The 16,084-nt window shown below is 36.7% G+C and overlaps 1 protein-coding gene across 5 annotated transcripts in view; it reads right to left on the minus strand.

The window, feature by feature from the left end:
- LOC145998919 (1-acyl-sn-glycerol-3-phosphate acyltransferase alpha-like) overlaps positions 1-16,084 on the minus strand; it is an 80,552-nt gene that overhangs the window by 44,419 nt on the left and 20,049 nt on the right. The window contains exon 2 of one of the 5 annotated variants that reach the window (XM_083135690.1): positions 2,695-2,830. The exons of the other annotated variants lie outside the window; for them this stretch is intronic. The gene's annotated coding sequence lies outside the window, so the exon portion shown is untranslated. The remainder of the gene's footprint in view (positions 1-2,694; positions 2,831-16,084) is intronic. 5 annotated transcript variants of the gene reach the window in all.

Consider the following 16,084-nt stretch of genomic DNA (forward strand, 5'->3'; position numbering starts at 1 on the left):
CGAATATGGTGTGTGTGTTGAGAAATGTTCTAAAATATGGAAATTATATGTAAAAATAACTAAAATATGTAAAATATGAGCCTAAACCTAATATATGTAAAAAGATGGAAAATAAAAACTGAATTTTTTGAGTCCACATACCATGATGCGCCAACATATTACAAAATATAACTGATTTCAGCTGGATACATAAATATGTATTTACATATAAATCCATTTCCTGCTTATTAGTTTCAGTTTCCAAGATACCAACAGGTATAAATGAAGTCGTTTGTTGATCAAACGTTTGACTCCAATTAAGTGTTTGCAAAGTCTCTGAACCTAATCAGCTTAGGTTCAGAGATAACGAAAATCGACACGCCCAGCAAGAACTTTTTTTCTTTCTTTTTTTGCTGATGTGACAAAGAGTCCGGAATCCATCCTGATGCAACAGCAGGCGGCAAGGGTCACACACAACCAGGATCAATCATGGGGAGATACGGTGAAAGTCCACAATCTTATGCAATCAATATCTACGATCCTGAAAATATTAATCTGCATCCTGCCCTTGGGCTAGATATAAAAAAAATTATAAATCTGCTTTGTTCCCTTTCTAAACAAACCATTGATTCGGAGAAGTCTAAAGTCGAATTGCATTGTTTTTTTTTAAAAGTTCGCGTGAAAAATTATCTTGTGTATTTGTACTTTTCTGTTGATTGATTGATTTGTTCCTTTGTTTTATTTCACTTCGTTTTTCTGCCACTTTTGGCTAATCGCGAAGATGAGGATGAATGGCGATGTGATGGGTGAATCACATATTTATATGGACGACACAAAACGAGACCCACAGAATATTATACTGGCTGTGGCTGAAGGTCGCCAGAGCCTCGCTAGTTTGCAAAATGGAGTCTAACAGCATCGATAAAGCCAAAAATTTCTGAGCTAACAGTCCGAAGATTTAACAAGATTTTTTGCAGCCTATTTTTAACTAACACCAAATATTGGTATATTGTTTAATAAATCTATTCCAAACTCTAAAAGTATATGACGTGCCACGAAGGCAGAAGTGGTGCTACGTTCAAATTCTCGGTTTGGCACTGTGTTTGTGTTTGTCCGTAATATATGTATTTTATCAGATCATTGTCGCGATTAAAACAAGCTGTAGAGAGACAGCGTAAAATAACCAAATAGAAAAATATAATATGCAGTACAGTAAAATTTCTCTCTCTCTAAAAAAGGACACTTCTTAATTTCCAGGCAGAAAGGCATGAGGGCACTGGCGTACGCAGGGGGTCTAATGGGGCTACAACCCCTCCAGAAATTTTGAGGGAATCAAAATTTTCCAATGAAAGGAGTAAAGAACTCTGGAAAACCAGAGAGGTAAATGCAAACACTTTCTTAAAATGACCCAAGATTACATTTGTCTTCGAACAACTTCTAAAACTAAGTTTAACATTGTAATTACCAAATAATTTACAGCTGTCTCGCCCACTAGATGCAGATATGTAATATCCAACTTCACAATTTCAACCCCCTCCGAAAAGAAATCCTCCGTACGCTAGTGCATGAGTGGTATATGGAGAGAGAACTTTTTTAACAACAGGCGTGGACACTGAAAACCAGTGGCGTAGCAAAGGGGTGGACGAAGAGGTCGACCGCCAGGGGCCTCGCGACTCATTGGGTTGATACGAAAAATGTAATAAATAGATGGAAAAAGCTAATTTTTGTGGACAATAAAAGTAAAACAATTGTTTTTATCTGGCTTAAAATTCTAGTTTAACTTTATAATTTGAACGAATACATGAAACCAGAGGCGTGACATACAAATGGGTGGCCCTAAGCCTACGGGTGACCGAAAAATAGTAAAAATTATTGTCATATTTCTCATATGAAACATTTAGGCAAAAATTCACGATAACTTGCTTGGATATTTTTATCCATTATTCCTTCTTGAATAAAAAGCACTTTGTCTTGTCTTTTCTTCTTTCTCTTGACGGATTTTAATATTTTAACAATAAAGCACCTCCAACTCTTTCAAGAAAATGCTTAAATATGAAATCACCTCAACAACATCTATAAGTGCTTCGGCTTCATCACTAGCTTCCAGTCTTCTCTGTACCCTGTGCCGCCTTCTGTTTGTTTCTTACTCTCCCAGTAAGTCACACGACAGAAGAACTACCTTTCTTAAAATTGAAACTTAGGAAGAACTCCTGGAAACTAAGTGTAGAGTAGTATGATTCAGGCCAAATTTATCGGACTCTGTATTCTTACTGTAGAACGTGAAAGGGGCAAGATCTAATGATTTTGTGAAGTAAAGGTGTTATGCGGAACCCTCAAGTCAGCTTTTTGTTAAGAACGCGGGAGGGGATAAGTAAGTATTTGTCTTTTCTTCTTTTGAATACACAAATGTCAAAGAAAGATAAGTTGTAATCCATGAAAATTCAGAGGTTCGATTTGTATAATTATTTGCAACGAATTCAAGGCCGTCAGCCCATCGTCGGGTACGCGACGCACCGGCTCCGACTCCTCGAACGACCAAGACCGGGAGTCTCTACCGAAAATGCCAGATTCTTATTTGCCTCGACTATTCACTCAGTACTCTCGGTACCGCATCCCAGAGTTCGGGTAAGGGTCTGCGTCAATTTTAGCTTACCTATGTATGGATTCCTAAATCTATATTCATGCATAATAACCACACTTCGGTACTTGACTTACCCATCATGATCGCACCCACGATCCACAGACCAGTGAGAACGCGCATGCAAGTCACGACGGAAGCAGCACCAAAATAACTGGCGAACTTGTGGGTCAACAGCACCTCCGCCCCGCTGACCAGCGGCGGCGGAACACCCTGTCAAACCAGAAGTCCGTCAATCAACAAACAAAAAATATTATATAATAATAATAATAATCGTTAGTTAAGTTTACTTATTACTTTTCAAAGAAAACAAACTTGATCAATTACTGAATTTATTTACAACTCAATTCAAAATAACCAAACACCAAATATAATACAAAAGAAATATCCTTGAATTGTACATCAATTGAAATTTTAAATTTTTGAATCCGGGTTGAAACTCCTAAAATACACAAACTTCTGATCATGATAATATAAAAGATTTACAGTTTTAAAAAAAAAAAGCTTCAGTTATTTGTAATTAATTTCGATACAAAAATAACCATCAAATCAAAAGCACCTTTTCTACCACATGTCTGAATCCATCAACGATCTAAGACAACACTTACTCCGTTACGGCAACTGGGCATATTACACGTGTAACACAAATTTACATAAGGTGGAAGATCCCACTTTGCATTCAAAAGCTTCACCCAAAGACGGAACCTTATTATTCGTAAATTCTATATCTATGTACAATTAATGTGCCATAAAGTCAAAATGGTTATATTGAAGAGAAATAAAGTCAAATTAGTTGTACCAATTGACTGTACCAGAGATTCCACGCGTATGGAGCAAATGACTACCGTTTAAGATTTGTTGATATTGAAACCTATTCTGTGGTAGAGCTAGCCTCGTAGCTAATTTTATGGCGCCCTCCCCTTTCCCCCCGCTCTACCAAGCACGGACATTTTACGTGCGTTCTTCGATATTTTCTTCTCATGCCATGTTTTGTGACATTTACATCCTGCAAATTTTGATATGAGCAAACAAAGAAAAACTCGTTAAAAATAATATAGGTTATATTTAAAGACTCATAGTTTATATTTCTGATTATAAAAAAGGTGTAGCATGTTTAAGGATATTTCAGTTATGAGTAGTGGTACTTGTGCTATTATAAACCCGAGAAAGGAAGAGCTCCCCCCAAGCAGAATTGTCCACACTTAAACCTAGCTCAACATGCTTATATGAGCTTTTTGCTCAAGTGTGGAACCCCCTCTAATCTAAGAATTTTGTAAAAATGCCCTCATGGATTCCATGAGAAAGGAAGAGCCCCTTAGATTGATGTGCCTATACTTACAAAAAGGCACTTCTGTGAGATTGTTGTCCATAAACTTGTCAAAAATTGGCCACACCTAAAACTAGGCCAAGACACACACACATACACACACATACACACATATTTACTTCCAATTTAAGTTTAATTGGACCCCAGCCTCAATCCAATATTAAAACAATGCAATATGCAGAGCTCCTCTAGAATTGCTCCGTGACTCTCTCATTTCTCACATCATAAACATATGATTTTTCCCCTATGAGAATAACACTACATATGGTGTCATCAGGTAAAGCCTCATGAAATTCACAGATAATTTTAATGTTTGTTCTGTCATTCACCACAACCTGTTTTCTTTTTGAAGTGTTAATTACAAACATGGGTCTCTGTACCTTGAATTCATCTGGTGTGTAATACATCTCAGTATTGCCTGTAGTAACTCTCTTGAAAGCCGAAAAAGCCTCATATAATTTGAGGAAATCATTCTTGGACATGTCTAAATTGTAATTTTCTCTAGGAAATACCTCATTTCTGCCATTTTTAAGATATATGTTCTTGATGTTGCAGTTATCAAATTTGCTTGAATTTTTTTCCTGATTATTGTGTCTTCCAGTCTGAAACAATACCACCACAAAATCAGGCATGTCATATTGAATACTGGAGAATGAATTTGTAGCATCAAACTCATAATATGTACCAGTTGCGGGCTTCTGTACACATTGATATGTATAAAATTGTAGAGGAATTTGTGGATGTTTTATTATATCAGCTTTGTATTTAAGACCATAACTGGCTTCATACTCAACAACAGGGATTCTTAGCTCCATAGTCTGAATAACGCATTTGCCTGCATCAGGTAGGGTATTAGGCAGAGCTTCCCCTGTAGGGTTTATTGCACTGTACCTCATCAAAGCATTGTTATCATTTGCAGCTCTTCTAAATGTGATTCTTAACCCACCCTTCCACATAATATCTTTGTAATCTGAGAAGAATCCTGGCAATAGGCGCATGGGGAACAGCACAGTGTGGTTTTTAGATAATATCTTATCACCAGCCTCGAATCCTCCTATTTTGTAGTATGAAGCCTCGGTTTTGGATAATTTTAATGTGGCCAAAGCTGTGGAGGTAATGCCGGGATAATCCACTCTGTTTATAACAACGCCATGCTTTCTGATCTCAATTTCAGAGAATAGATGCGGTACAAAATTGTCTACAAGTCTTATATTTGAATTTGCCGGATAATCTGTTCCATCGAGCTTTACAACATCAAATTTGATGTATAAATCTGCTCTGTGAGGGTGTATAAATCCATCCCCTACATCAAGATCAACCTCAATTTCTGTGTTGGGTTGATTTAAATTTGCAAATGTCCTCCTGTTTGGAGGGAATGATTGTAGCTCATAACTCTCAATATTTTCCATTGTATGTATTTTTATTTAAATATTAATCTCTATGATTACAGTTGTTGTGGCTCCAGCAAAATCAACTAATTCTTCTTTTTCATTAGTGACCATCAATTCAATATAATCTATTCTGTTATGACACACAGGAAAATATAATGTTGGGGATGGATTGTAGATGATTGGCTCCATAAATTCAGAATTAGGTTTGAATGTTGCAATGATGCCTGTTTGTTTGTGAGAGCCTATGCCATTTGATTTGGTGATCATACCCTCAGCCACATTACAGTGAATATTTAGAGTCTCTATGGCCAAGAATTTAGGTATATTCATAGCAGTGTGTTTGATGCCTGGTTCAAGTTTTGTGTTGTTCTCAAAGCCTAACAACTCTCCAATAGTAGCCAGATCCACTGTTTCTGTAGCAGATACAATTTCTACTCTGTGAGTGACAGAATTTTGACTTAACACTACACCTCTGGGTAATTGAGCATTTAGAGTGGAGAGATTATATTGCCCTGGAGTGATGACAATTTTTTCATCACCAACTGCAATTTTGTTGTTGTGGTGTGTAATATTGGGGATTAGGTACATGCCATAAAATGCTCTGAGAGCTATTGTTTTGGGATACACTATGTCATCATGTAATTTGAGTTTCAATATTGAATTTTGGCTGGTGAGATGGAATACCCCCATGATGTTTCAGATACCACAAGGCTTTTTGAAAATCTTCAATTGATGGTTTATTTATTTGAGACATATATCTAAGAACAGATAAACACAAATGTCCGCAATTAACATCTTTGAAATTTTGAACACGGGCATTATTGTAATAAAGATTAGCTGAATTTAGATATTTTACTAAATTTTCAGGTGGAACACCTCCAAATGAATCAAACACAAATGCCTCATTTTTTAAATATTTAAGATAACAGATCCAATGAGTGCCCTGATTTTTGTACTCATCCAAATTAACAATGCCACACTCTTTGTTGAGTGGTTGTTCTGGTAGAGAATCAGACATGTACACACCTCTAAAATGTTTGATGCCCAGGGGCCTGATTAAAGCTTCAATATCTTGGTTTGTAAGCGGCTCTTGTTTTTTTTAAACTTATTCATGGCTCTCTTAACACCTTTGCCTTTTTTCTCCATGGCCAGGTTATGGCGCCTCTGCTCATCTAATTCTGCCCTATTCTTCTTGGCATCTATTACTGTTTTTGCTATGGCGGCTGAACCCCCGGCCAAGCTCCCAACAGCCCCGAGAGCAGCTAAGATGGCAGGGATGGTAAATATGAATCCCCCCACATGTGATTTTTTTCTTGATTGCTGTAATTTTTTTAATTGGGGGGTGCTAAGTAACAATTTCATTCCATGGCCTTTTGCAATACAAGAATTTTTTTTCTTGCGCTGCTTTTTGGTCAAAAGACTGTCAATAGTTTTAAGAGATTTGAGACCTGCATAAGGTACTTGATACATAACACCCTTGGCCTTCATTGTAGGTTTATTATATACATATTCACAACCCCCACCCCAGTTTTTGTTTGGTGCTCATAGCTATGGTGGTTCCCAACACTGCTATTTTTTCACTTAAAGAAGCATCTTTGCTTACAAATCTGCCAAATGCAGCCTCTTCTAATTTCTTGTCTGCAACATGTCTTTTGTCAAGATCAGAATGTGTGTTGTATGCAATATCATGGTCTCTACAAGCAGCATCTAAGGGATTAACACCAGGATCACCTCTGTTTAATCTATGATCCAATTTTGTGCCTGGACCACAATATTGATAGCCTGGAATGTGCAGTTCAAATGGCAGCTTGTTTATAATGTCATTAACAAGGCCCCGACCCTCAGAAACATTCCAAAATTTAGGTGGTAGAGTATTAATAATTTTTATGAGATATCCAATGCCCTTAGGATCATTCACTATAAAATTAGACAATTTTGTGCTTATCATGTCCATAATTCCAACCTTTTCATTGTAAAAATTGTGGTTCCCAGCATTTTCCTCCCCAGCTATCACCAATAGCCTATCTACAAGTTTCCTGACATCATCAACCCACACAAATTCTTTAGGCAGGGTGTTGTATTGTTTGATTCCACTGCCAGTCTTGATTTGTGACCATATGGGCTTGATTAAATTGTTGTATTTTGCCCCACTGCTAGACTTGACTCTTTTTTGTGTGGGATCATTGTTCTGGTATAGAGCATCTGATTTTATTAATATTTCTTTGTAATCCTCATAATCTTGATCTGTATAGCTGCCAGGCCTTTTCCTAGTCATGAGTTCCCATAATCCAGGTGTGCCGGTGTACTTAACAAAAGCACCTTTTTCTCCGAGACGAGATTCTGAATATACAATTATATCATCTCCCATAAATGTTACTCTGAAATTGCCAATTCTATGAATAATGCTGCCATCAAGCTCTGTGTCAGCATATAAGCCAAACACCTCATCTTTATTGTCTTTAGGTGTGGTTAAATATTTTTGAGCAAGAAGACCCAATTCAATAGGATCCTGACTAGCTTCAATTCTTCTAGGAGGACTAGGTGTATGAATACTGGAAAGTGGGGTGAATGGATAATCTAATATGTTCCTAGCAGCTACAGGTACAAGCTCTGTGAGCAAATTTTGATTTTGCTCTGTAACAGTTTTGATATTCTTACCTAAATTATTAATAGCATCAATTACAGGCTGTTCTGTTTGTTTGTGTTTTTCATAAATTCCTCGGTTCTCTGATTTCCATCCCTTAAATCTTTTTACAAGATAATCTCTTAACTTAAGATCATCAATGATTGGCCTTTTCATGTTTATTTATATACGTCTCTACGTCTAGAAAATTGTTGATTTTATTTCTGTATTTGCCACTATTGGGTGTTCTTGTCATATCAATTGTGACAAACCCATAACTGTCCTGGTTCCAGCACTTGCTGCAAAATTTGGAAAAATCATTGTAGCTCAGGTCCCCACCTACATATTCATCATGTATGTGTTTGAGGTTGGTATGGTCTTGATGAAACACACATATAAAATTGCTGTTGTCTCGGATCAGCTGCTTGGGTATTTTTGAAAAAGTCTGTGCCAGGTAGAAGCAATCAATGTTTTTGTGTCGGCCCTGTGTAAAGAAGTTTCTAACCTTGTTTTGATTATCCAATATAATGTCATCAAACACAACAACAGAATTATCGAGACAGTCATGAAGTGGCTTAACATCTGGTTCAAAAGTGGCTATATCCAGTCCATCATATAGCTTCATCAGCTGCTGATATTTTAATTGTTCCAAGCTCTTAGAAAAAACATACAAGTGCCTGTTTTTCCAGTCTAACCAGTTGGGTGCCAATAAAAAATTATCAACCATTAGTGTAGTTTTACCACAAGCAGATGGCCCAACAATAAGACACCTAATATTATCAGGTAACAAGTTGCCATTTCTCTTATTCTGGTGTTCAGGTTCTGGCAGCCTTTTTATAACATCCCAGGTGCTCATATTATTATTTTGTTTGCATCGATCCAGCTGTGTTCTGGGAGTCCTAGCCATTTGACAAGTAACTTGTTGCCTTTTCTGCGGATGATTTTTTCTATGAGATATGTGTCAGGCTGTTTAGTCTTGCTGAGCTCTTGTTCATAGAACCTGCCTTTGAGAATTTCTCCTCGGTGATCCTTTATTATATATGTGTTAAGGGTCCCGGGTTTAACCTGAACCACTGTAAATAATTCAGTGCTCCAGTTTCTTGTAAAGCCTCTCTTGAATAAGTGCTTATATTTACTGATTCTTACTTGATCCCCTACCCTGTATCTGGCCTTTCTTGTTGTTGGCCGATATTTAGGATAATAAACAGTGCTGATCAATTTTTGCTCATCAGATGAGCTTATTACTTCAGAGGGTTTCATGTTGATTGTGGAATGGACCGAGTTGTTATATTTATGTAGAAGTTCTGGAAGAATATTAATCCATTTATAATTACCCTGCAGTGTAAATTGTTTATACATAAGATTTTTTAAGGTTCTGTTGAATCTCTCTACAATTGAGGCCTTGAGATCACTGTAACTCGAATAATGTTTAATTGCCTGGCTTTTAATAAATTGTTGAAACACTGAATTATAAAATTCTTTGCCATTATCTGTTTGCAAATAGCGCGGTGATCTTCCACTCTGATTGATGATTGTCCTGAGGGCTTCTGTAACACATGTTCCAGTCTTAGATTTGAGTGGCATAGCCCAGGCAAATTTTGAAAATGTGTCTATTACAGTGAGTAGATACTTGTAGCCCTTGTTGATTTTGTCTAAGTTTTTCAACCCCCCACTTGACATTTCAATCAAGTCGCTCTGCCATAAATCATCTATGCCCTTTGTGACTACAGGGAGTCTCTTAAAATTATGTCTGGCCTGTCTGTGTAATTCATCAACAATAATTTGTCTAGACATAATATGTAAACAAGAATATTGCAACTATGGGGTGTTCAGCAGCTGAGACTGCAGGATTTTCTAAATATAATTTGTCCCCTATCTGTATTTTAAATTCCAAAGTGCCATCATCTTCTACATAGGCTGTTTCTAATGTATTGGGGTCTGTAAAATTCTGTAGCTCTACACTGGTGATTTTCACTTTGTTATCAGCATTTGTTATTGATAAGGTAGGGTAGTGATGTGCCTGTGGCTGAAGCCAATATTTGATCTTGATTGGTCTCAATGTGCCCCCAACAAAAAATTGGTAATAAAATTGTGCAGGGGACAGCATATATATTTTGCCACCCGGTGTAAATGGAGAATCATATTCTTTGTTGGGGATGCTGTACAATTCAAGAATTACTGAATGTTTTGGATTCTCGATTATGCCTGTTATTTCTTTTTCTGCTGTTAGCAATCTGCTTGTTACAGATTCAAGGTGCTCATTGATGGTCCTAACAATCTCATCGTGCCCCGGCTTGATTCTTATGTCAACAGCAAGTTTTTTGTATTGTTGCACAATTTCTTGAAGCTGGGTGGCAAAAAGAGACAGAGCATTTGCTTGATTGGATTCCATGGTCCCTAGCTGTGTCTTGATATTAGCTACAATTTGCTGTAAATTTTCAACAATTGCCAATTTTGAATTTTGAGCTGTAAGATCATGGACCTGTCTTCTGATATCCTCAAACAGGGAATGCAATTCATTAATATGTTGATTGGTTGGAAGAGTGGCCACTGTCTGAGTGAGATGTTTGATCTCTGCCTGGATATTCTTGATATCTTCTGATTTCAATATCCTATTCACTGCTCTCTTAATATTTTTAAGTTCCTGTGATGTGGGCAGATTTGATACTGTATTTTGCAAAGATTCAAGTGCCAATTTCACAGTGTTTAATTCAGAAGCATGAGCCACATTTTGCATAGCATTTTGGAGCAGGGCTATATCTGCCTGAGTGGGTGTTGATTGTTGTAAAATTTCAAGTTTTGTTTGGATATCATCTATCAAGTGATGAAAATGAGATAGTTCAGATTCAGTGTTGAGGTTTTCAAGCTTTGTGATCTGTTGCTGGACACTGACAAGGGTATCTACAATCCCAGGCAATCGGGATTCTAGTACATTTGCCAAATCACTTTGCACTGCTGCTATTGTACCTTCAAGATGGGTTATGGAACTTTGAATTTTTCCAAAATCTTCATATGTTTCAAGTTGCAGCTTAATATTTGCCACACTCCGAGTTATTGCATTTAAAGCATCAGAAGAGGGCAAGTTGTTCATAAAATTTTCAAGTGTCTCAATTTTTTCTTTAACCTCGGCTATGGTATTGTTCAGAGGGTCCAGATTAGGTATTTGGAGTGACTGAATCTGTTCTTTTAGAGTGGAAATCACTAGATCAAAATCTTCTTGTGATTTTATGCTTTTGACAATTGTTTGGAGCTGTGCCTGGACATTATTTATTTGCTCTTCCAATTGTTGTTTCAATTGCTCAGAGCTGGTGGCCTGGGTCTTAAATCTGGCTTGAAGAGCTGCAACTGCTTCTTCCAAACTTTGAAAATTATCTAATGTCGCCAGGTCAGTATATTTCTGAAGCAATAATTTAAGTTCAGAATCAATTTTAAGAAGAGGGTCCATGCATTGTGATTGTAAATTTGTAATTTCTAATTGAAGACTGGCATTGAGTGTGGTTTGTAAAGCTTGTAAATCACTTCTTAATTTCTTGACTCTGACATCAAGCATCAGAATCTCATCACTGTGATCTTCATGTCTTGTATGGCCAAAAATATCATTAGGCATTTTGTTTAGTAGTTATTTATTATTGAATACCTGATTCTTAATTCTATAAAAAAGGGTATAAGCTTATCATAGGATCCAGGGACCTCAATATATAAGCAGTCACCAGCAGAAACAGTATAAACAGTGCCAGAAACCATGTTTGAGTGCTTAATTCTGTAAATATTTCTCCCTACTGAAATTTTAACATCACCCTCAGGGGTTGTAATAAATTGCAATTGCCCACCTACAGGTAATTGGTAATGATTTAAATTATTGTTAAATATGTACAATATTTTGCCTGTTTCATCATCAACATCTGTAAATATGCTGTTCAGATGAATAATTAACAAGCCACTCAGTTTAGACAGCATATCAGAGGAGGGTTGTGGTGCTGGCAGGTCCATAATACCTTGTTTTTTAAACCCAAATAAGTTCATAGGCATGTTTATTTATTTCAAATCATGCTCTGTAATTGGGCATTGATTGCCATTTTTCAAATCACAATGCCCCCATGGTAAAGTATGTATGCCACATGATAAAATGCATCTCTTATCATCATATGGGTCCAGAGCCACTTTTTTTACAACATTTGAAGTCAACAAGTGATCCACACTCTGAATTCTGGATTCTGATGTTCTGATTAAATTCTGGGATTTGATGCAATTTTTATAATCTTCAAATTGGAGCTCTTTTTCCACAGCTACTTTGCCAATACCCTTGGCCTTTTTGACAACAGCACTACATGTTTTAAAACTATACACCTTGGCACTTAACCCAGCAAATTCCACAATAACATCACCAAGTGTCTCATCTTTTAACTTGCCGGGCACTTTTTTGTTGTGGGGTTGAATATTCAAATGGTCTGGCAATTCACTGGTATCAAAGTATTTGAACAATTCAGGCTGTGCAATATCTTGATAAACATCTTCTGTTTGAATATCAAGAATAAAACTATCCGTATCCATGTACATCAGTTTTACATTATCACCATAAAAAGGTTTCAACACATCATAATACAATGTTAACATATGTAATTTGGACAATTCCAATATTGCAGCCCCTACATAAATAGGTTTATCAAACTTAATCTTTGTTTTTTTCATGTTGAAAAGAGCCATATCTTCATCATAAATTCTTCTGTAATTGAAATTAGGCTTTGCAACCAATTTTTTGCTCAGGCTGGGGTCAGTAATTATTTTAACATTGGTATGTTTTCTGACATTTTCAATTGTTTTGCCATATACAGAATTGACCATCAATTTAAACAAGCCCTTATCAAATTCGCTCTTTGCAGATGTTCGAAGCTCCGTGTTTGTATCAATGTATGGTTTCAACCATTCTGAGTGCCTGAACCTCAAAACTTTTCCAACTTTGGTCACTTGAACACCATGTTTCATCAGGAACTGGAGGTTCTTGTAATATGTGACATAGCCCTGTTTTGCCTCCAGTGTCATCATGAGCTTCTTCTGTTTAGAGCCAGGTGAGCACTGAACCTCGGGAATTGGGGGCAGATCAGAAAATTTGTTGTGTAAATCATCAGGAATTGTCAGATCAACCTCTAAGAAGAGGCCATAGTCACTGTCATCAAAGTCCTGAAGATCCTCAATATTGAAATCTTCGACCCACTCAAGCCCTGCATATGGCAGTTTTTGCATCATGGCATGACCATAGAGGCTGTTTGCATCCACATACAATATATAATTTGATGGCAGTGCTGGATTATAATCAGGCATATATTTGTTATTTGCTCTGGCATATCTCTGAGAACATTGCACCATACCTCCTCTTATACCTTGCTCCATAAACAGATACATATCTTGATCTTGGATCAGATCCAATTGCTTTTTGGTGTTTAAAAACATTGCAGCCCATGCTAGGCCCGGGGCACTGTAGAAATACACTGGGTCCAGTCCATAATTTTGCACACAAGATTTTCTGAATGCCTGCATTATATCTGCTGAGATGGTCACATCAAGTTTCAAATATGCCATGTGATAATCACGAAATGTCCGGCATTCTAAATTGTTCCACGCCAATTGGGCACGGTGATAATCTTCATCAGTGATTCCAGATCCTCTGATTTTGCTGTAAAACTCTTCTTGTGGAGGCAGAGAACACTCATTAAATTTAGAAAAATCTGTGACATAGTCATAAGGATATACACCCTTCCGCCTAATTAATTTCGGGTCCTGATTTGGAAACACTGCACGTGTGATTTTGAATCGATCATCAGATAATTGAGTGGCCAGTGTATCCAGGCTAGCAGATAAAAATCTGTAAGAATCAAGAAATCTTATGTGAATAGGAGTTCCATTAACTTTAATTGTTTTGCTAATAGATATATATTTTTCATCATTTTCAGCTAAAATATTTAAATTCTCCTTCTCAAACCCCTCGTACCTGATTAGATGATGGAAATCATAATTGGATGCTCCATGACAACATATGGGGACAAATCTTGGTCTCTTGATCTTAATATTACAGCTATTACACAGGGCCTGTTTATATCGACCATCTGTATGAGAATGGTGATGCGCCTTGATATTTGTATCTGAAAATTCGGAATCACATAGTGGGCATTTTTCTGCATTGTTGAAATCCTCAATCTGTTTCTCTGTTAAAGGCAACATGGGTTTTGATTTTAATAAGATGTTATATGCTATGTCACGGCACTCATTTTCTATTCTATGCGCAAATATTTTGATGGCATCTGGCCCCATGTATGAATCTATTTTGGTAACAACACCATCCTGTACAACCACATAACAAAAGCTGGAAGGTTCATGTAGCTGGTATGGTGTAATTGAGGATTCTTCAGGATCTGGGCTACAAAATGCAAGAGATTTGAGGTTTGATTCAAAATCACAGACAATATATGCTGGGTGTTCCAACAAGGCTTCAAACTTTTTGAATTTGCAATTTTCACTTGGATTGGGCATCACCATATGAACAGGTTTATGGTTCCCACAGTATTTGAGATGCTCAATTAATTTGTTCTTAGCAATTTCTGTATTCTCTTCCCGAACCCCATTCACCATTTTCCTGCCATCAAATACAGTTAAACATCTTCCGCATATTCTGAATATTCTATTAGTTTTGTCTAGTTGTGTTCTGACTAAAGCTTCAAAATTATGTATCAGAGTGTAATGATATGTGCCATCCCCTTCAATTAAGAGCAGTTTAATCGGAACAGCAGAATTATCATCATTGATTCTGAGAGGATCTATCAAGCAATTATCACGACCAGTGGAACAAATATATACATTAATAGATAATTGTTTGCCATTCATATCCCTGGCCCTTTTTTCAAATTTATCAATATTCTGAAGAGACATTGGATATTCTAAACCCTCCATTGCATCGTCAAAATCATGTTCATGTTGTTTGTAATAACTTATTCTCTGAGAATTTCTTGAAACTGGATACAAAGCAGCTAAAATACACCACAAAAAGAATTTATTATCATTATTTTCTATATTAACCACGGCTCTTCTGTTTTTAATATTGATAGGTAATGGCAAATATGTAGATCCTTGTAATGGGCAGAATTCAGAAATATTAACATATAACTTGTGCGGAAAGCCGCATAGGCTCCATCCAGACTCTTTTGCCTCAAATTCAGAGTGTTTAATGTTCAATTGATCTATTAAACTGTTTATTATTGTGTCTGAATTTGCATTTGAATATACAGGTACAGTTTCTGTCATGTGGGGCTGTGTAAATTTTGTGCCATTTGGCTTCTTATATTGAGTATACAATTTGAGGGACAGCTTATAAGAGCCATTTTGTGCATTTAGAATTGCCTGCAGATCAGGTTTTACACTGTTCAAGAAATTCTCAATCCCACATCTTGGCTCTGATACAAACCGATAATCCCTAAGTTGGGCATTAAAACTGCTATGGATGGGTGCAAAGCGTGGCTGCTTTGCTGCTCTGGCATTAACAGGTGCTTCATGCTTCCTTTTCAGACCAGATGTGGATGGTTGTGGGGGCAATGTTGATGACTGTGCAGAGCAAGTATTTTTATGTTTATATGTGAAATATTCCATGCTATATTTTCTATTGCATTTGGGGCATATTTTTGTGGGAGTTCTGTATTTGCCTGGGTTACAAATTTTTTGGTGTCTAGCCCAATTAGAGCTAAATATATTTTTATTGCACTGATTGCAATATTTTTGATTCGGCATTTTTGCTATTGTTTATTATATACAATTTCCCGGGTTTCAATTCAAAACTTTATACTGGATTAGTTGGGTTCAGCACTGTGCTGTGTGTATGTGTGTATGTATGTATGTGTGTTAATATTTCTCGCTTTGGTATTTATATAAAATTTCCTGGGTTTTAAATCTAATCTCTATGCTTAATCAGTTGGGTTCAGTGCAGACAAAAAAACTGCATAGCTCTATGTCAATTAGTTCTTGAGATATTGTATTTAGGAACCACTTTGGCCCCCCTGCCAAAAATTGGCTTTTACTGCATCGGTGTATATTGTTTCTATGATCAAAATTCTATGCTTAATCAGTTGGGTTCAGTACAGAGA

The sequence above is a fragment of the Lepisma saccharinum genome, chromosome 14 (genome assembly GCF_977018435.1).
Source record: "Lepisma saccharinum chromosome 14, izLepSacc3.1, whole genome shotgun sequence".
NCBI lineage: Eukaryota > Metazoa > Arthropoda > Insecta > Zygentoma > Lepismatidae > Lepisma > Lepisma saccharinum.